Genomic DNA, 21101 nt, shown 5'->3' with positions numbered 1-21101 from the left:
AGTCATTGTACTGTTGACTAATGAGTTCACTGACCACTGGGCTAAGATAATGTGGTGCATGAGTCTTTGCCACGGAGACTGTCTGATAAATTGGAATAATGACAACGTAATTTTACAGAAAAGAGGCTTCAACTAGAACTGGGTTTCGAGAGACATCACAGCTTTGGGGAACCTGGAATTTCTGGGGAAAGACAAACTTTTACTACTGGACCTCAAAGCTCAGTCAGCAGCAGTGGTGCAGGGTTCTGAGCTAGAAGCACTCACTTAGGGTCAGGAGGCACTGCCCAGACCCCTGGACCAGTAGGGTTTCATTAGGGAAGGGAACCCTCTGTGTGCTGCTCAGATGCTTGGCTACTAGAGATGGGTCTGCAGCTTCTGGGCTGATTCCTGGTGACACTGGGCTCTTCTTGGTGGGCTGGGCTGGGCTGGGCTGGCTGAGGGTGTGCTGAGCTGAAGAGTACATCTGCTGTCTCAAAGACTGTTTCAAATCACAGTAATCCTATGACCCTGTGAGGCTCTGACCTCTGCCGTCATGGTTTGCTCTGGACAGAAGGGCAAGGGCACCCTCAGCAGGCTAATGATTATTGATTCCAGGTCCTGTTATTACCGGACAGGGACTGGGCCTAGGAGAGGGTCTGCCTCAGGCTGGCCTGTAGCATGTGGTTTCTTGATTTTGTGCAGGAAAGATTTCTGCAGGTGATTCTGAGAATATGTTTCTTAAAGCTGGGGACAGTGCCACACAGGCAGCTCTCAGTACCAGGAGAGATGCTGTAGGCAGAAGGGAGCCAAGGTGGGGCTGCTCAGTTGTCGGCTCTCTGGGAAGACAGAGGAAAAGGGGGCTTGGAGACAGCTTCAGGGGTGAGCACTGGACAAGCTGCCATGGCCCACTTTTCCCCTGGACACATGCCTTCTGGGGACCCTTAGAGTTTAGAAAGAAGTAAAAACTTCATGTCCAGCCGAGACCTGTTTGACTCAATGGATAGAGCTTGGGCTTGGGGACTGAAGGGACTCGGGTTCGATTCTGGTCAAGGGCATGTACCTTGGTTGCGGGCATATTCCCAGTAGGGGGTGTGCAATAGGCAGCTGGTCGATGACTCTCTCTCATCGATATTTCTAGCTTTCTATCTTTCTCCCTTCCTCTCTGTACAAAATCAATAAAATGTATTTTAAAAAAAAGTTCATGTCTGACAAGAGGCATGAGCATACACTAGATCAGTGGTTGGAAAACTACTGCTAGTGAACCACATGCTGTCATTAGGCCCCTTGAGTGTGGCTCTTCCACAAAATACCATTGCATGAGCGAGGCTATTTTGAAGAAGTGGCATCAGAAGAAGTTTAAGTTTAAAAAATTTGACTCTCAGAAAAAAATTTCAATTATGTTTGACTATGTTGACTTATGAGTTTGCTGACTACTGCCCTAACCTGTTTGGCTCAGGGGATAGAGCATCAGCGTGTGGAATCAAGGGTCCCAGTTTTCATTCCTATCAAGGGCATGTACCTTCGTTGTGGGCACATTCCCAGACAGGGGTGTGCATGAGGCAGCTGATTGATGTTTTTCTCTCTTTGATATTTCTAACTCTCTATCCCTGTTCCTTCTTATCAGTAAAAAAAAAAAAAAATCAATAAGATACCTTAAAAAATTAAATATGTGTGCTTGAGAAAATCTTTCATGAGTTACAACCTAAAGGTTGCTTTATCATCATCATCACACTCAAACTGTCTATTCGGAACTACAGTTCCCACCAAAATATTTAAACATTCTTTACTGCATTGTAGAAACCTTATTTGATCTAAACTGCTGTTGCGTTTTACTTTCTCAGAGCCTCAGAAGTATAGTTAATTACCAGGGATGTGCCTAGATTCAACCATCATTATTTTTCATGGATCATTTATTATTATTATTATTATTATTATTATTATTGTTAGCAAAGATTATTTTTTTAAAGTTATTGTTGAAAGTATTACATATATCCACCTTTTCCCCCATGGACCTCTTCTATTAGTCCCTCACTCACACCCCAGGACTTCACCACCCTATTGTCTCTGTCCATGGGTTATGCATATATGCATGCAAGTTCTTTGGTTGATCTCTTTCCACTCACCCAATCTCTCATGGACCATTTTAATGAGTCAAAATGAATGAGTGAGGCTTAGATTTCCCAAACTTTTAACTTTATAATTATGTCTTCATAAGCCTCTCTAATTCACTTCCTGATCTGGCTTTTTGTTGACCTTGAAGCCTGTAACCATTTCACATGGCCACTCAGATGTTATAGGTACTGCAAAGATTAGGAAACAATTACTTGGTACCCTTGATGAGTAATACGTTAAGTTAGGTGCTGGGCAGAGATGGAGGGAGCCAAGGAGCACACACATGACCCTCAGTGGAGTACACAAAGGCTGAGCCCAGACAAGTGAATGGAGAAGTGCCCCACCAGGAGGTTTCCTGAAATAAAGTCCTGAGGAGGGAAGTCTTGGGCAGTTAGATCCACATCTAATCTGAAATAAATTGTGTGAAATTGGATTTCTGTACGACAAGACAGTAAGACAATCTTTTCCAAAGACAAGATTGGAAGACAATATTAATCTTGAGTCTAAAATCCTTCTCAAGTCATTGAACCTACCCACTATAATTTTCTAGAGCCACAGAGAAATCATAGAATTTTCTAGCTGAAGGGGAATAAAACCCATCCTTCATACTGAGGAGTAGTCAGCAAAGATATTGGAATGAGGCTACAGCTATGTATTTTCTTGGTTCCAGCATCACTTGGAATACTTTTTCACACCACAACTTTATATAAAAAGCATATTTTCCCATACTGCAAAGATTCACTTCAGAGGTATATAGATTCTGAAAAATAATGTTCTAATTAGGAAAAGCTGTGCCTGTGGCAGCCTTTTAGGAATTCTTTCTGCTTTACCATTTAAAAGAGACTCATGAGGAAGCATCCATATATTTTGCTCCCTAGAGAACTCTGAGGGAAACTTAATTCTTTCAGTTCTGTGTTGCATACATAGGAGCAGTTAGGACCTTTGCACATGAGCAGGAATCAAAGTCAAATTCAGAAGGGGAATTTCAAAGATCATTCACATATGAGAGCAGAAGCAATACTGGGATTCCCATGATAGTGATACTTTGAATGTTATCTGCTTAGTGCCTTGTATTGCACATGCCAAAGGTTAGTTCTGGAGAAAGCAGAGCATGCGATATATGAGTTAAACAAGTCTCTTGACTTCTTTGTACCTTAGTTTCCTCATTTGAAAGGGGAAAAGAAGGGCTCTTAAGCCATACTTTTCAAAAGTTTTCAAACTGAGCTTATAAATGCCAACCAATCAGTGTATGAGGTTTTTACACATAGCTTTTTACATGAGTTCATCTTCCATTCCACTTACAACTTGTGTAAAAACTCCATTCCATGGGAAGCCTGAAATGTTCCAAAGTTCACTTTTGTGATGGAATTGCAGCCAATATTTCTAAAAAAAAATAGGCAAAAACAAAATAAGAGAGAAAAAGAATTCTTTCATATCATTTATCTTTTAGCAGAGATTCTAATTTATATATAATAAAACCACAATAATCTTTCAGTTCATTAAATCTCACTGTGAGAGATAATTGCTTATGGTTTATGCTCTCATGTTTATACATGTTCTGCATTAGATTCAGAACAGTAAGTGCTCAAAATATACTCTCATTAATTGATCTTTCTCTAGAAGAGGGATACACAACTTCAACACTATTGACATTTGGGCTACATGATTTTTATGGGGTGCTGTCCTCTGCCTTGTAGTATGATAAACAACAACTCTAGCCTGTACCCACTAGATGCCAGGAGAAAACATACAGTTCTGACAACATAAACTCTCTTTGGATACTGCCAAGTGTTACCTGGTGCAAAATCGCCCTGGTTGAGAACCATAGAATGGTTCATTCTGAATGTGAGAGAATTCTCACCCTAATCTATGCTAGAGACTAATAGGATTTGCTACATAATTTTAGTAGCTTTCCACTAATAAAATTTTAATCTTACTGCAAAATAAATAACAAAGAGGTTTACAATTATGTTTTATAAAATTTCTAAACACAATGAAGTTATATTTATTACTTATAAATATTGTAAAAAAAAAAAAGGTAATGATTCAAAGGCATTCCTTTCAATAAAGTCTATTTTATTGCTGGATAAATCTCTAGAAAAAGAAAAAAAATGCCACAATTAGCTCTTAGATATCTAATAAGTAGCAATAACTGTTAAGAGGTTAGAATAATATTGAATATGCAGCTTTAAACTAAAATCTAACCTTTAAGAATTGTAATTTGGACTATCCAGAGCCCTCACCTCTCATAAGACTCTCACCTTCATGATCTTCATAAATACAACTTACAGCTATAGATCTTGATTAATTTTAAAGGAAATCTTTTCTGAGATCAAAAAAAATTGATTAGAGGACCATTTGTGGTCTCATCCAATTTAGATTATGAGCTCTAACTTTATATATCTCCATGTATATTTATAAATTTCTAACATTAAGAGAAATGGTCACACATCCACACAACTTCCTGGTTTAGTTCTGTTTTTCTAGGCCAATTCAAAACCAGAAGAAATAAAAGATGCCTTTTCATATAACTTAAAAGGAAGTGATTGTTATAAACACAGAAATTGAACTAATACAGAACTTTGAACTAACAATACTTTCTATTATACTAATAGTAATGCATTTCTTACTTTACATTGCTTTAATACGCATGATCTAATTGCTTCAGTTGTACAGTAGTGGGACAACAGAAAACAACAAATTTAACAGATATAAACAAATTTATATCTGTCATTATCCATATCCATTTCATCTATTTAATGCACTTATGTTTGTGCTGGATTTGTATTTGAAAACACCATCTCTCCTCTATAACTGACTGTCCCTCACTTTTCTCCTGGATGGGTACACCTGTCTTCTGGCTGGTGTTTCCATCTATAATCTCCCCCTTGCTAAACCAGCCAGCATCACTTGGGAACTTGTTGAAGATGCAAATTCTCAGTCCAACTTTGGATCAACTGAATTAATAACTGGGTTTCAGCTTAAGTTTCAATAAGTGCTCCAAGTCACTCTGCTATAGGCTGAACTTTCTCCTTGAGCACTGCTATGGCAACGTAGTACTTGGCATCCAAAGCACTAGAAGATTTTGTTCTAATCTCCCTACTTTCCCTACTTGTACTGTACAGCTACTCAAGGTATTTTTACTGTGTTGACTCTCCCCAGGCTCCTTTTACAAGCTAATTTCTTCCAAAATGTCTGTCTAATGATCCCAAAGCACCTTCAAGTAAATGTTCAAATAACTTTGCTCTACTAACATCTTTGCTGACCCATCTTGAAGTCACTTTTCCATCTGCTCTGACCAAAACAGGTTTACATGACTCATTGCCCATATCCATTTCTTCTATTTAACGCATGTATGTTTGCATCCGATTTCCTCTGAGCAAAACTCCTTTAAAGTATGGACTGGGTTTGCCTTGCACCATCTACTGAGTCATGAACAGGTATAATTCAAATATTTATAAAACAAACAAATAGCTGGGAAGTAAAGGGAGAAAACTTTAAAAAAAAAAAAAAAAAAAAAAAAAAGGAGTTGTGGCCATAGCCAGTTTGGCTCAATGGATAGAGTGTCAACTTGCAGATTGAAAGGTCCTGGGTTCAATTCTGGTTAAGGGCATGTACTCTACATCTGGTCAAGTGCATGTACTCTACATTGCTGATCCATCTTGAAGTCTCTTTTCCCTCTGCTCTGAGGAAAAACAAATTTATATCTCTCATTGTCCATATCCATTTCTTCTATTAAAACACTTATCTTTGCATCCTAACATGTTGCAGGCTCCTCACTAGCACGGGCCCTGGCTAAGGCTCATGCAGGAGGCAACCAATTGATGTGTTTCTATTACATTGATGATTCCCTCTGTCTTTCCCTCTCTTTTCCATGCTCCCAAAAGTCAATGGAAAAAGATCCTTGGGTGAGGATTACCAAAAACAAAGCAAACAATAAAAGAAATGTAGTTTCATGATTTCATGGCTCCCTCTTGTGTGCCACTGCAGCACATTGTCTTCCCCTTAGTACCTGTGCTCTCTGGCTTGAGTTTATATGTTTATTTTCCCTATGAGATCATGAATTACCAGAAAGTAGGAACCCTGATGTACCTATCTTTCTGCCTATGGTTCTAGGTTCAGTGCTTGGCATGTTCTTTTTTAGCTTGCTTACTGATTTGCATTTTATAGTAGATGGGACTACTTAACCTAGCATGAAATAGTTAGCTCATAAAGTTTTTCACAGCAGAAGTAATGAATGACCTAACCTTTTAAGCAGTTATTTACTTAATTTTATTTCCTCCAAGCTGTATATAAGGTTTTGAAGCAATATGCAAGACCAATACAAAAGTGAATGTCCCTCTGAAGCTTGAAAGGTTTGACAATACAAACAACTATTTTCAGTGTCATGTGAGGCTCTTTATACTTATTTCCCTTAAGTGTTCTACATTTGCAAAAAAAAATCCACTTGCTAAATAGCATCATTAATTAGCTTAATAAGGATTAATGATATACACAACTCTAGGTGCCATGGACCAAGAATCATAATTGAGGTTTTAGAGCAAAGAGCATCTCTCTATTTCTAAGTAAAGAGAATTATGAGAAAAACATTTCTTCCTTGACAAGGAGGCTGGGGAGATTTTTATTTTGATATTAGTGAAATTAGGGGCATTTCTGATATGATTACTAAGTGTAGTCATTTGTAATAATGCCATTTACCATCATGTTAAATATTTACTTTTGGTATTGTTATAATAATTCCTGCATTGAAATCCTCAACACCGATTTGCCCTCTCTTGTTAACTTAATATGTTCTTAATAATATTGTTTACATAATTCACCTACTTAAACATTTAATGTATAAATGTTAATCTCATTTATATTAAATTATCAAAAAATATGGTTAATGGCATTCAAATTAATGTAAATGTTCTATATTTCAATAATAGGTTTACTTTATTTTCCTTTATATTTTAAGTTATGACTCATTTAAAAACATAATCCTTAAGAACATAGATTTCTTCAGATCACCAGAGATATATGGGCGGGAGGAATTAAGAGATCATGCACTGGCCATAGCTGTTGTGGTTTGTGGATAGTGTCGGACTGCAGACTGAAGGGTTCTAGGTTTGATTCTGGTCAGGGCACATGCCTGGATTGCAGTGTAGGATGTGCAGGAAATAACCAATCAGTGATTCTCTCTTATCATTGATGTTTCTATCTCCTTCTCCCTCTCTGAATTAATAATAAATATATTTTGAAAAATGAAATCATGCACTGGGGTCCATTGACCCTGAATTAGTAAACTCTCCCTTATAATAAATAAATCTCAAGCTGACTTAGAACCTTCAAACCTTATGAGAGTCATATTATTATGTATCAACTCCAAAACACAAGTTTTTTCAAAATTAATGTTTAAAGTTCAATTTGTTTTAAAAATATGTAGTATAGATTCTTATGGCTCAAAATTCCAAAGGTATGTGGTACACAATCCAAAGTGTTTTCCTAGGTCATCTTTCAGACTATCCCACTCCCTCTACTTCTTAAAGAAAACTAATATCATTTTTTTCTTGTGCCAAATGACTTTCATTTTAATTCCCAAACACTATCATGGAAAAATAAACTCTGTAAAGTTTCAAATAAATCATATTAAAAACAACTGCCTGGTTCTTTTTTGTCCTTACCAATAAGATATCAGACTAAGGGAGGAATTATTTAGGGTGTTCAAAAACCCTGTTTTTGATTACCATGATTATTATGTCTTTTGTTATTATTTGAGACATCATTTATGACATCTATTAAATTAGAGCTAATAATATGACACACAAACTGTCTTGGAAACATCAGTTAATTACTTGGAATGTAAATTTTTTTCCCCAAATCACTTATATGCCTAAATGGACTTTTCTACAAAATGGGCAAAAAAGAGCAAGGCAAATTTAGAAGAGAAATAGAAATGTTCAATAAATATATAAAATATTTAAATTGACAGGTAGTAAAAAAAAATCAAATGTAGAGAGGACCGTTTTATTCACCCATTATTAAATCAGCGAAAAAATTGAGACTCTGCAGTGGCAGGATGGTAGAGGAATACATGCTGTTATGGCCCACTGATTGGAGTGTAAGTTGGCACAACTTCTTTGAGGCAATTAAATTGCGATATCAATATAATCTTCAGCCCAAAATTTCCATTTCTAAATATCTGCTCTACATAAATACCTACCCATGTTAAAAAATGCATGTAAAAGAATGTTTGTTGCTGCAATACATGTAACAAGAAAACTGGACATAGTCTAGACACCCATCAATAAAGGGATAATTAAACTATGGAATGTTATGAATTGGATTACCCTCTACTTACCAAGAAGGAAATATGTCTAAGGTATACTGTGAGGTGAAAGAATCAAGTTGTTGGATGTTGTTACCATTTATGTTTTTAAAAAATGTGAAAATCACACAACATACCTATTTTGCTATCTGTAAATATGTGTGTAGGCAAATGCATGGAAAAAGATCGTTAAGGAAATATAGTAAACACAGAGTAACAGTTACCTTAGGGTGGTGGATGAGGGCTCAAGCAGGGTTTTCACTATACTTGCTATTTGATTTTTATATATTGAGAAAACTAGAGGCTTGCTGCTCAAATTCGTGCATGGGAGGGAGGAGTCCTTCACCCCATTCTGCACCCTCTCCAATCTGGGACCCCGTGGGAGATGTCTGACTGCCTCTCAAAGTCAGGGACTGCTGGCACCTAACCATTTCCCTGCCTGCCTGCCTGAGTAATCACCAATAACCATTTGCCTGCCTGCCTGATCGCCCCTAACTACCTCTGCTTGCCTGCCTCATCTCCCCTAATTGCTCCCCTACTGGCCTCATCACCCCTCACTGCTTCCCTGCTGGCTTGCTTCCCTAACTGCCTCTGCCTCACCATGCACACAGGATTCAGGATTCATTCCTTCAAGTGGTTGCAAGCACCCAGTACCCATACTTCCCTCCCTCAGGCCAGCAACAGGCATCCAGGACAGAGGCTGCTTCTCCCAGGCCTGCTGAAGCCACAGGCACTGGCACCTAGCTCTGCAGTGCAGGTGGCTTGTCCCTCTACAAGGCAGGGCTGTGGGTGCAGGCTCAGATGCTGGTACCCTGGACCATGGGGCATGGGGTTTGTCCCTGTTTGGGGCCAGGTCACAGGCATAAGCGCAACCACTGGGGCCCAGAATGGTGGGGTGTGTAGCTTGTCCCTCTCCTGGCCCACATCCCCAGCCATTGGTGCCTAAAACCACGGCAGCTTTATTCTCTAATGGGCTGCAACACAGGTGGATCCCATTCCTCTCTCCACAGTGATGAGTTTCTGAGCTGTTATGGTGTGACAGGGTAATGACCACTTGCATATTAGCTCTTTATTATATAGAATAATCATATATTACTTGTTATAATGGAAAATAAGTTTAAATTGACTCTGATTTTAAAGAGAGCCTACCAAATTAATTTTTAAAATAAACAGGTTTGCAATCTATAGACGTTGATTTGGGATACAGAGGGGGAGCAGGGGTCTTCAAACTACGGCCCGCGGGCTACATGCGGCCCGCAGAGGAGTCTGATCCGGCCCGCCAGGTTTTTTGGGCAGTGAGCACAGCCGAGGTGTTACAGTAGGAATTAGTAGTTCATATAGTCTGGCCCTCCAGCTCTCTGAGGGACCGTGATCTGGCCCCCACTTTAAAAAGTTTGAGGACCCCTGCCTCAGAGCTACTGAATCAGAATTCTGGACCAAGAAGGATTTTACAATACAGTTATTTTTTAACATTCATTTTTGGAGAGAATATACTCACAGTTTCTCAACCAAATGATATGACTTCCATGTATCCTTATCAATGTATGAAATAGCATTTCCCTGCAAGTTTCTGTGAAGAAATACAGTTAATGTGTTTAAATAGCTAAGAAATGAATGAAAAGAATAAGTAGAACAATCATTGCTACCTTATGGGGAATATTCAAATGTAGAAAACACTAGCTTTCTAATTTCCACAGCTCTCAGCTTCCCCATTTGCACAATTAATAAAGACATAATGTGGGGCCACTGTCACCCTGAGGCTTCTCCTCAGAACCAGAACTGTTTTTTCTTGGATAGGTAATGCCAGATAAGTAACTTGAATGCATTTTCTTTTTTCCCCCAAATCAGTTGTATCTACATTGACTCATACAAATCAATGAGAGAATAATAATTCAAATGGAAAATGGCAAAAATTTATCATTAAAAAAAAAAACTGTAAAGAAACTTTATACTAGGCCACAGGAAAGCAGGGCCCATGGGCAAATCTCTCCAGGTGTTAGAGGGATAATGGTGGTTAGAAATGAGAGGAGTTGTATGGACATAGACATATTTGATAGGGAAAAGCACAAATCACCGAGTAAGGAGCAAAGTATTTCCTCTCTAGAGGGAAAATGTAAAAGGAAAAGACACAGAGAGATCAGAAGAATAGACAAACACCAAAATAGTAACTGGAGCAGAAACTGGTTTGGCTCAGTGGATAGAGCATTGGTCTGTGGACTGAAAGGCCCCAGGTTCAATTCTGATCAAGGGCATGTACATGGGTTCCAGGCACATCCCCAGTGGGGGGTGTGCAGGAGGTAGCTGGTCGATGTTCATATCTCATTGATGTTTCTAGCTCTCTATCCCTCTCCTTTCCTCTCTGTAAAAAAAAAAATCAATAATAAAAAATATTTTTTAAAAAATATTAAAAGGAGTGGTAAAAAGGCTTGGGTGCGATTTTCACATTATATTCTTTACTAGAGGCCTGGTGCATGAAATTCGTGCATGAATTGGAGGGGTGTCCCTCAGCCTTGCCTGCACCCTCTCCAATCTGGGATGGTAAACTGCCCTTTAGACCCTCTCATAATCTAGGAATGCTGGCTCCCAACTACTCCTCTGCCTGCCTTCCTGATTGCCCCTAATGACTTCTGCCTGTCTGCCTGATCACTTTCTAACCACGTCCATGCCAGCCTGATTGATGTCTCACTGCTCCCCTGTGAACCTGTTTGATCCCAACTTCCCTCTCTATGGACCTAGTCACCCCTAACTTCCCTCCCCTACAGGGTTGATCACCTCCAACTGCCCTCCCTTGCAGGCTTTGTCACTCTCAACTGCCCTCACCTGCTGGCTATCTTGTGGTGGACATTTTGTGTCCACAAAGTGGCAGGATATTTGACAACAAGGGGGCATCCATCTTGTGTGTTGGAGTGATGGTCAATCTGCATGTTACTCTTTTATTAGATAGGATAGAGACCTAGTGCATGGGTGGGGGCCAGCTGGTTTTCCCTGAAGGGTGTCCCAGATCAGGGTGGGGGTTCCCCTGGGTTGTGGGGAGGCCTGGGTGAGGGGCCTCTGGTGATTTGCAGGCCCGACACGCCCCCTGGCACCCAATCAGAGGCCTTGGAATCTGGGATACATTTACTTTCTACAATTGAAACTTTGTAGCCTGGAGCAGAGCCAAGCCCCCTGCTCACTCAGGCTGCTGCCATTTCTGTTTGGTTTTATGTATCTTCAATAATTGAAACTTTGTAGCCGGGAGATAATGCCTAGGCCTGCAAGGGAAGGTGGAAAGCTTGGCTTCCTCTGTTGCCTGAGAAACCCTTCCCTCCCTCCTGCTCTCTGTGGATGTAGCCATCTTGATTGGTTTATTTGCATACTGCCTCTGATTGGCTGGTGAGCATGGCTTGAGGGTATAGAGGAGTGATAGTTAATTTGTATATTACTCTTTTATTATGTAGGATATTCCTGTGACACTTAAAAACACAACAATGAGAATGTGTCCTTGAATTACAAGTGTTTAAAAGATGCTGTTAAATTCCTGAGATTCAGTTTCAAAACACTAACTCTGTGGATGACTTTGAATCTTTATATGTCCTCTTCCCCCAACTTACCTATTCAGTTTACAGATTTTTAAGGAAGGTCAGAAAAAGTCAGAAAGCTGCCTGCCCCTCTACCCAGTGGACATTGCCACTCAAGCAGAGCCTTCCTGTTGCTTTATGCTCACCATCGAAAAATGCCCAAACTGAGCTCACCTCCTCAAACTGGCTCTCTTTCCCAAGTGCTGTATGTCTGCCTGTCATACCACCATCATTCTACCCATCATCCAGGACAGAAATTTTCCAGGTTCATATTTGATCTTTCTCTTTCCTATACATCCCATTCCTCACTCCAGTCAGTTACCAAACCTATTCAGTTCTTCCTTTACACGGTTCCCTGGATTTTCTTTCTACTCATATCACAACCACTCTGATTCAGCGCCTTCACACTTGACTACTGGAGTATTCCATTTGGTATCTCTGAGTCAAGACTTCTTCTCTAGCGAACTCTAACTATGAAATCTAAAATAATCCTGTTTTGTTTTGTTTTTGTTTTTGTTGTTTTTTTTTTTTTTTTTTTTTTTTTTTTTTGAGAGAGAGAGAGAGAGAGAGAGAGAGAGAGAGAGAGAGAGAGAGGGAGAGAGAGAGAGATATGAAGAATGATAGAGATATAGGGACTCCAGTTAGAGGGAAAGATCATTGATCAGCTGACACCTGCATGTTCCTCCATCAGGGATCAAGCTGGGCCCTGACTGGGAATCAAATCAGTGACCTATTGGTACCTGAGTTTATGCTCAATCATTGAGCAATACAGGCTGGACAATCCTCTTATTTTACCCTTCTGTCTCTCTCATTTGAAACCTTTAAGTGGGTCTCGTTATCTCAGTGTAGCTTTCAAACTTCTTGAGCTCATAGTCATGGTTATACATAATCATTTTCACTGCTTCCTGAACCAATTCTTTAAATCCAGACTTGTCTATTAAGTCTTAATCATTCCTGCAGCCATAACTCTGCTAAAATATTCTCACTAATTTTTCTCTATTTACCAAGCCACAGCCACCCTTTAAGTCCCAGTTAAATTTCTAGCTTATCCATGCAGCTTTCTCTGACTTATACACCCAAGTCACTGCAGATTCTGGTGAGTTACAGCACCTCTTGCCTGTATCTCTTTAGTGCCTAATTATATACGACCTCCATTTTTAATATATATTATCTTTCTTCCCAACTACTATGGTCATGTTCCACAGACAATATCATATTTTGGTGGCTTCCCAGTAATCACACCTGAGTTGGGCACAAAATGGGTGATTTATATTGAAAGCCAGGGGGAAAAGATGAGTTCTAGCTATGACTAAGTGGTCAAATAATAGCTAACACATACATATGTTAAGCACTTATACAAGTACTTTATATATATATTAACTCATTCAAAACTCACAATAATACTAAAGATGTTAACTATCCTAATCTTCATTTCAGAGTTTTGGAAATTGAGTCCCAAGACTAATAAATGGCATATCTGGCTCTAGAATTTCCTCTTGACCACTTTGTTGTTTCACCACCAATAAGATTCGAAGATGATCATATTGCTGTAAAGAGGATGAAGCAAAAGTGGAAGGACAACAGAGGTTAAAGAATGAAATGATGGGGTTAAAGTATGGATCAGGAAAACTAACATGGGCAATTACAAGTAAAAGACTGGTGAAGTGGGGAACAATAGCATTAAGGAGAATAAAGATAAGGAATAGTTGTCAAAGAAGATAAAAACAGAAAGTCCTTCAAAGTTGTTTGGGGGGGGAGATGAGGAAGGCCCAGAAAGAACTGAAGGAAAAGTCTGCCATGTCAGCCAAGATGCAGAGAATAAGCAAGAAAAGCCAATTCTTACAAGATGGTGAAGGTGCCATTGTAGGCACTGGTCTCTGCCACAGGCACATTGCTGAGATTCTGGTTTGAGTGAAAAACAATACATGACAGTGTTATAAACTGCAGGTGCAGAACTTACATATATTCATGGTGGAACTCGTTTCAGTTATTGGAGGGACCATCTCATCTGAGTCTGGTTATTGAGTTTTGGCAACTTCCATTTCAAAAGATAAAGCTTTTGTCTTCAGAGCCTGAACAGTCTCTGGATATTGAAGGGCCATTTCAGGGTGTTTTGGAGGAGCAATAGTCTGCTGCTGGGTTACAGCATCAGTTACCAATGCAGCCAGGCATGGAGCAGCAGCAACCAGGGCCTGAGCAGCAACAGCCAGGCCCGGAGCAGAAGCAGCCAGTTCCTGAGCAGCAGCAGCCAGGCCTGGAACAGAGCTGCCAGACCCTGAGCAGCCTGGCCTGGAGCAGCCAGGCCTGGTGCAGCAGCAGACAGGTCTGGAGCATTCATGCTCAGAGCAGCAGCAGCCAGGCCCAGAGCCGCAGAATCCAGGCCAGGAGCATCCAGGCCCGGAGCACCCAGGCCCAGAGCAGCAGCAGCTGTGCCCAGAGCATTCAGGCCCAGAGCAGCAGCAGTGAGGCCCAGAGTAGCCAGGCCCAGAGCAGCCAGGCCCGGAGCGACCAGGCCAGAAGCAGCCAGGCCTGGAGCAGCCGGGTCCAGAGCAGCAGCACCCAGTCCCAGACCAGCCAGTCCTGGAGTGGCCAGGCCCATAGCAGCCAGGCCTGGAGCAGCAGCAGCAGGGGCCAAAGCAGCCAGGCCAGGACCATTCATGCCTGGAGCAGCAAGGCCTGGACCAGCATAAGCTAGGCCCAGAATAGCCAGTCCCGGAGTAGCAGCAGCCAAGCCCGGAGCAGTCAGGCCCAGAGCAGCAAAGCCTGGAGCAGTCAGGCCCATTGCAGCCAGGCCCAGAGCAGCAGCAGCCAGGGCTAGAGCAAACATGCTCAGAGCAGCAGCAGCCAGGAGCAGAGCAGCAGAATCCAGGCACAGAGCATCCAGGCCCAGAGCATTCAGGCCCGGAGAAGCAGCTGTTGTGCCTAGAGCATTCAGGACCAGAGCAGCAGCAGTGAGGCCTAGAGTAGCCAGGCCCAGAGCAGCCAGGCCTGAAGCAGCAGCAGCCAGGCCCTTATCAGCCAGGCCCGGAGCAGCAAGGCCCGAAGCAGCCAGGCCCGGACAAGCAGCAGCCTGGCCCGGACCAGCAGCAGCTAGGCCCAGAGTAGCCAAGACCAGAGTAGTCAGGCCTAGAGCAGCTAGGCCCAAAATAGCAGCAGCCAGGCCCGCAGCCAGGCCTGGAGTAGCCAGGCCCGGACCAGCAGCAGCCATGCCCGGAGCAGCCAGGCCCAGACCAGAAGCAGCTAGGCCCAGAGAAGCCAGTCCCGGAGTAGCATCAGCCAGGCCTGGAGCAGGAGCGAGGCCTAGATGAGCCAGCCCTGTAGCAGCCAGGCCCAGAGCAGCCAGACCTGGATCAGCAGAAGCCAGGCCCGGAGCAGCCAGGCCCGAAGCAGCAGCAGCTAGGCCCAGAGTAGCCTAGCCTAGAGTAGCCAGGCCCAGAGTAGCCAGGCCCAAAATAGCAGCAGCCAGGCCCGGAGCAGCAGCAGCTAGGCCCAGAGTAGCCTAGCCTAGAGTAGCCAGGCTCAGAGTAGCCAGGCCCAAAATAGCAGCAGCCAGGCCCGGAGCAGCCAGGCCCAGAGCAGCCAGGCCCGGAGTATCCAGGCCTGAAGTACTAGGCCCAGAGCAGCAGCAGCCAGGTTCGGAGTTCCAGGCCCAGACTAGCAGCAGCCATGCCCGGACCAGCAGCATCTAGGCACAGAGTAGCCAGGCCCAGAGTAGCCAGTCCCGGAGGGGCACCATGTCAGCCAAGGTGCAGCAGCCAGGCCCGGAGTCCCAGGCCCAGACTAGCAGCAGCCATGCCCGGACCAGCAGCAGCTAGGCGCAGAGTAGCCAGGCCAAAGTAGCCAGTCCCGGAGGGGCACCATGTCAGCCAAGGTGCAGAGAATAAGCAAGAAAAGGCAATTCTTACAAGATGGTGAAGGTGCCATTGTAGGCGCTGGTCTCTGCCACAGGCACATTGCTGAGATTCTGGTTTGAGCGAAAAACAATACACGATAGTGTTATAAAACTGCAGGTGCAGAACTCACATATATTCATGGTGGAACTCGTTTCAGTTATTGGAGGGACCATCTCATCTGAGTCTGGTTATTGAGTTTTGGCAACTTCCATGTCAAAAGATAAAGCTTTTGTCTTCAGAGCCTGAGCAGGCTCTGGATATTGAAGGGCCATTTCAGGGTGTTTTGGAGGAGCAATAGTCTGCTGCTGGGTTACAGCATCAGTTACCAAAGCATCCAGGCATGGAGCAGCAGCAACCACGGCCTGAGCAGCAGCAGCCAGGCCCAGAACTGCCAGGCCAGGAGCAGAAGCAGCCAGTTCCTGAGCAGTAGCAGCCAGGCCTGGAGCAGAACTGCCAGACCCTGAGCAGCCTGGCCTGGAGCAGCCAGGCCCGGAGCAGCAGCAGGCAGGTCTGGAGAATCCATGCTCGGAGCAGCAGCAGCCAGGCCCAGAGCAGCAGAATCCAAGCCAGGAGCATCCAAGCCCGGAGCACCCAGGCCCAGAGCAGCAGCAGCTTTGCCTAGAGCATTCAGACCCAGAGCAGCAGCAGTGAGGCCTAGAGTAGCCAGGCCCGGAGCAGCAGCAGCCAGGCCCTTATCAGCCAGGCTCGGAGCAGCAAGGCTCGGAGCAGCCAGGCCTGGAGCAGCAGCAGCCAGGCCCTGATATGCCCTGATCCACAGGGCACAGCAACGTGGGGAGAGGGAGGACCTGTGGAGGATGAAAAGAAGGAACAGGGGAATGGAGAAATGGAGGCAAGGCAAAGTTCTGATCAAGCCTCAAACTTTATTTTTGGAATGGCAGTATATATACAGCAGGAACAAAGCGGGGCAGGGTTGCCTATGCAGCGGGGTCTTTGACAGTGTATAATTGGTTTAGGCACTGAGTGACAAGGTGGTAAGGTATCTGGCAACACAGGATTGGCTAACTGCCAGGGCGGCGTAACATTCCAAGGTGTAACATTCCAAGGCTGGGCTAGCTATGGGGGAGGATCAGGAAGGGGAGTTGCAGAGATCCTCCAGAGCAAGATGTGCTAAGTGGCAGGTTAATCTTTAGCTTCTGGCCAAACCCGGAGGGCACCGCATAACTTTTGCTAGAAGGAACTTAATTCTAAGATGGAGTTGTATTTTCTTAAGACGGAGTTGCTTGTCTCAACTCTTATGGCTCCCAACATCTCCTCCCTCTTTGTCTTATTGAGTGTGGGCCTTAACCGATTGGGGGAGTAGTGACCTGGTTCCTCCCGTGGGTTTCCCAGGCCCACCAGTGTTAGTAGTGGCTCTTGGTATCTTTTGGGGAGGAGAGGCAGAGCCGATTGGATTTATATTGATACCAACCTCTATGCCAAACCAGGTATACTCACAGGGAAATCCAGAGGGGGTCTAAATTTTCCCATGACCTTCCCTTGGGAAGAGGGGGTCGGAAAACTTTTTGGACCTTCCCTTGCAATGCTTTGCTCTGCACCCATATCGGTACCCATACCTTTCTCCTTAGTGGGGAGTAGGTAACCATTCCTCTGGTCATCATGCTGTCCCCGCAGGGAGGGAGCAATGGTAAAATTCATAATCTTGCTCATGGTCAGCTATGGCTAAATGGTGGTAATGTACCTGGATGGGTTTGGCCAAGATGCTGTCAATATGTTGTTTTACCAAATCTGTTAACCTCCGAAAAGCCCAGGGGCCAAAGGATAGGACTAAGAAGCCTATGAGGGGGCCCAGGATGGGGAGAAGATAGGGGAGGAGTTCATTTAGTCCACTTCAAAGGGGGTTCTCAAACATTTCTTTCCGCCGCTTTATCAGGTCTTCTTGTAGTTTCTTGATCTTGTCTCGGATGACTCCGGACTTGTTGGCGTAGAAACAGCAAAGTTCCTGTAGGGCTAAGCATATCCCTCCCTGTTCTGCCCTGAGTAAGTCTAGGCCTCTTTGGTTTTGTAAGACTACCTCTGCTAGGGAGTCTATTTGGTCTTGGAGGTCATTAATGGTACTAGAGAGGGCTTGGACATCATTGATTAATTGATTAGATAACTTAGTATAAGAATGTACAGCCACTCCTCGCCCTGCATTATTATTGAATCTGATAAAACTCTTTTCTGGTTTATGCTTCCTTCCACCTAGCTGACTCGGTGGAGGCTATTGTACAGGAGGCCTGATGCCTTTCGCCTGCTGTGCGATCTTCTGTATCACAATTTAAAAATTTTTTAAGTATAAAAAGTATGACTGAGCTTCTCTTGAGGTGACACATAATATCTGTCTCCACCTTTTTTGTTTTTAAAATGATCTTAAGAGTACGAATGGCTCTTTCTACTATTGAGTGAGATCTATTTGATTAGATTTGATTTGGTTTAAGTCCTTGGGGATTTATTCCTAAGGTTGGTATAGGAAGTTGGATAATATTCTGAGGACATTGTTTCTAATAAAATATGAAAATTGCCATTCTCAAATAATATTTTATACACTGAAAATTAAATGAAAAGTTCCTCTGAATTAATGTGCCTTATAATAGCTGTTTTAATAATTTTTGCTATACTTATCATATAAGTACTATAGATTGATGGGCTTTGTAGTAAAATCTGTTAAGGTATAAATAAGAGCTTGTATTTCTATTGAAATACAAGAGGCTTGAAGGACCTTTGCTCCTCTGCTGTAGTATATCTAGCCTTTCTAGGACTGGATCTATCTGTAAAAATGTTTAATACCTGAGATAAAAAATTTCTTTTAATGTGGTTGTTAATACTATTCTCTGTGTTAGATATAAATCAAGCCCCTAAGCTAGGGTTCCCAGTAGAATAAAAAATATTACATATTTTGACTTCTATGTAGAAGGGTGTGTACACCGACCTTCCTTGCCCTTGGTCTTGGGCAACCTGTAGTAATGCACAGGTGCTGACTGCTATCATGGCAAGGTATCTTTTCTTTAAAAATAAAGCAAATTTATAGTTGGTCCGAAGGTTGTGGGTTATTGTTAAGCTGATTAAAAATAAAGCAAATTTACTTTTGAATTCATAAGACACAAATGTTGCCTTGCCTTTAGCTTGATTAAAATGTAGGCAGTTATATATAAGTTAGGATTTAATTATTTATAGAACATTGGCTTCTCATGTAATTTAATTTATATGACATTGATTATATTGTAAAAGCTAATTTATAAAGTAACTTAAGTAGGTATTTTTTATTTTAAAAAAATAATGGCAAAAAAACTTATTCAGTAAAACTTATAGGTTTGATACTTTATTGGTCTGATCCAAAAGCATGGCTTTTGTCTTTCTTGAAATTCTATTGCTGCTGAAAAATTTGGCTATATTTAAGAAATATATTGTTTTTACCTTTCTTATAGGTGAAAACTTTTTATAATATTTAATATATACCTATTAATTTTTATTTGATAAGGCCTTCAATGTAATTTCAAGTATATTAGATCTGTTTTAAAAAGTTTTCCTATAAGAAGAGAGAATAAATTTCTTGTATTATTCCGGGCCCTTGGAGCTTTCCAAGAATTATCCCTGTTAAGGCCTTGAAATATTAACATGGAAAAAACCATCAAATAAATATCTACATATGATTTAAATATTTTAATACCTGTTATTATTATCTATTATTATCTTAAGATATCAATTAGATTTAGACTAGTTTTTGTATAGAAAAATTTTTGGTGGAGATCACAGAATTAATCCTCTTTTTAATTAGATCAATAATAAGCAACTTATTTTGAATTCCTAATTATTAGAGGAAATATAATATTTTATTTTCTAAAAAATAAGTTTTTATGCTTTAAGTATTTAATCACTACAACTCTATAATTTCTCCTAATTTAATTTGTACTTTGAATTTTTAAAGCTGGCAAGTCAAATATCTTTAGTAGTTCTTAGATTAATAATACTTTATATTTTTAAGAGAAATACAAGACATAATCAATTAATAGATTCAATTCTGTCCTCTAGGTTTTTTATGAGGCAAATTTGAACTTTAATTTTTATTTGCCAGTGGTTCTGGGAAACTAGGTTTTGTTTATTCAACTGTAAATTATCACATTCTTTAAGATGGCTACTGGCAGGACACTATATTAACTGTTTGCTGGGGGAAGACCTTTTACCCTTTCCTCCCTCAACAAAGGATGTCGCCAGTTATCTGGACTACTTAGATCTTTATGGGATCGCCTCTTGTCTCTCCCTTCCCCCACATTCTGCTTACTTCAGGGGAAGTATCAGCAACAGATCTGGCTGAATTTCTTTTCATGCTTAAAAAATAGACAGATCTCAATTTTTTTCTTCCTTTTTGGCTTTCTGAAATAATAACTAATACCCAATTTGGCCAAGATTTGAATTTCCCTGGGAGTTCTCTTATAATTTTTAAACAAGGCATTAAGTAGTCTTATTGCAAGTAATCTTAATGTGGGAGAGCAGATAGCTCTGCCCTCTCCAACTGCCCTTGAATTTATCCGCATCAGAGGCAGTTTCAGTAGTGGAGTTCCACTTAGTACAGATTTTAAATTCTATACATATACTAAGATTCTAGTTTCAACAAAAAACAACATTATTTTGTGATCACATACATAGACTTCAACATTCACTCTAAAGAGCACTTTCATTTCTAAGATCCTTTTTTTCTAGCCTTAATTCCTTGTGCCTAAAGGGACTCCCTGAGCCCTTTTTCTAAGATCCTTTTTTTTTTTTTTTTTTTTTTTTTTTTGCCTTAATTCTCCGTACCTGAAGGGACTCGCTGAGCCCTAAAATTCCTGTCCAATAATTATCACCCACTTACCTTCAACAGATCAATCTCGAAGGTCGCTAGTCCCACGGTGATCAAAGACGAGTCTTCACTCACGGGTCAATACCTCGCAGAGATTCAAGATGAACCTAGCTCACGCCGACTTCATGGAGGTTTAGGGGTGCCTGGCCAGGGCTTCTCAAGTGGTGTCCCCCACGGGGGTCCGTTCTGTTCGCCGCGCATTGGGCGCCAGATATGCCCCAACCCGCAGGGCATGGCAACGTGGGGAGAGGGAGGACCTGTGGAAGATGAAAAGAAGGGACAGGGGCACGGAGAAATGGAGGCAAGACAAGGTTCTGATCAAGCCTCGACTTTATTTTTTGAAATGGCTGTATATATACAGCAGAAACAAAGGGGGGCAGAGTTGCCTATACAGAGGGGTCTTTGGCAGTGTATAA

This window comes from Pipistrellus hanaki, assembly GCF_964339955.1.
Source record: "Pipistrellus hanaki genome assembly, chromosome: 16".
NCBI lineage: Eukaryota > Metazoa > Chordata > Mammalia > Chiroptera > Vespertilionidae > Pipistrellus > Pipistrellus hanaki.
Note: the sequence above shows the minus strand (reverse complement) of the source record.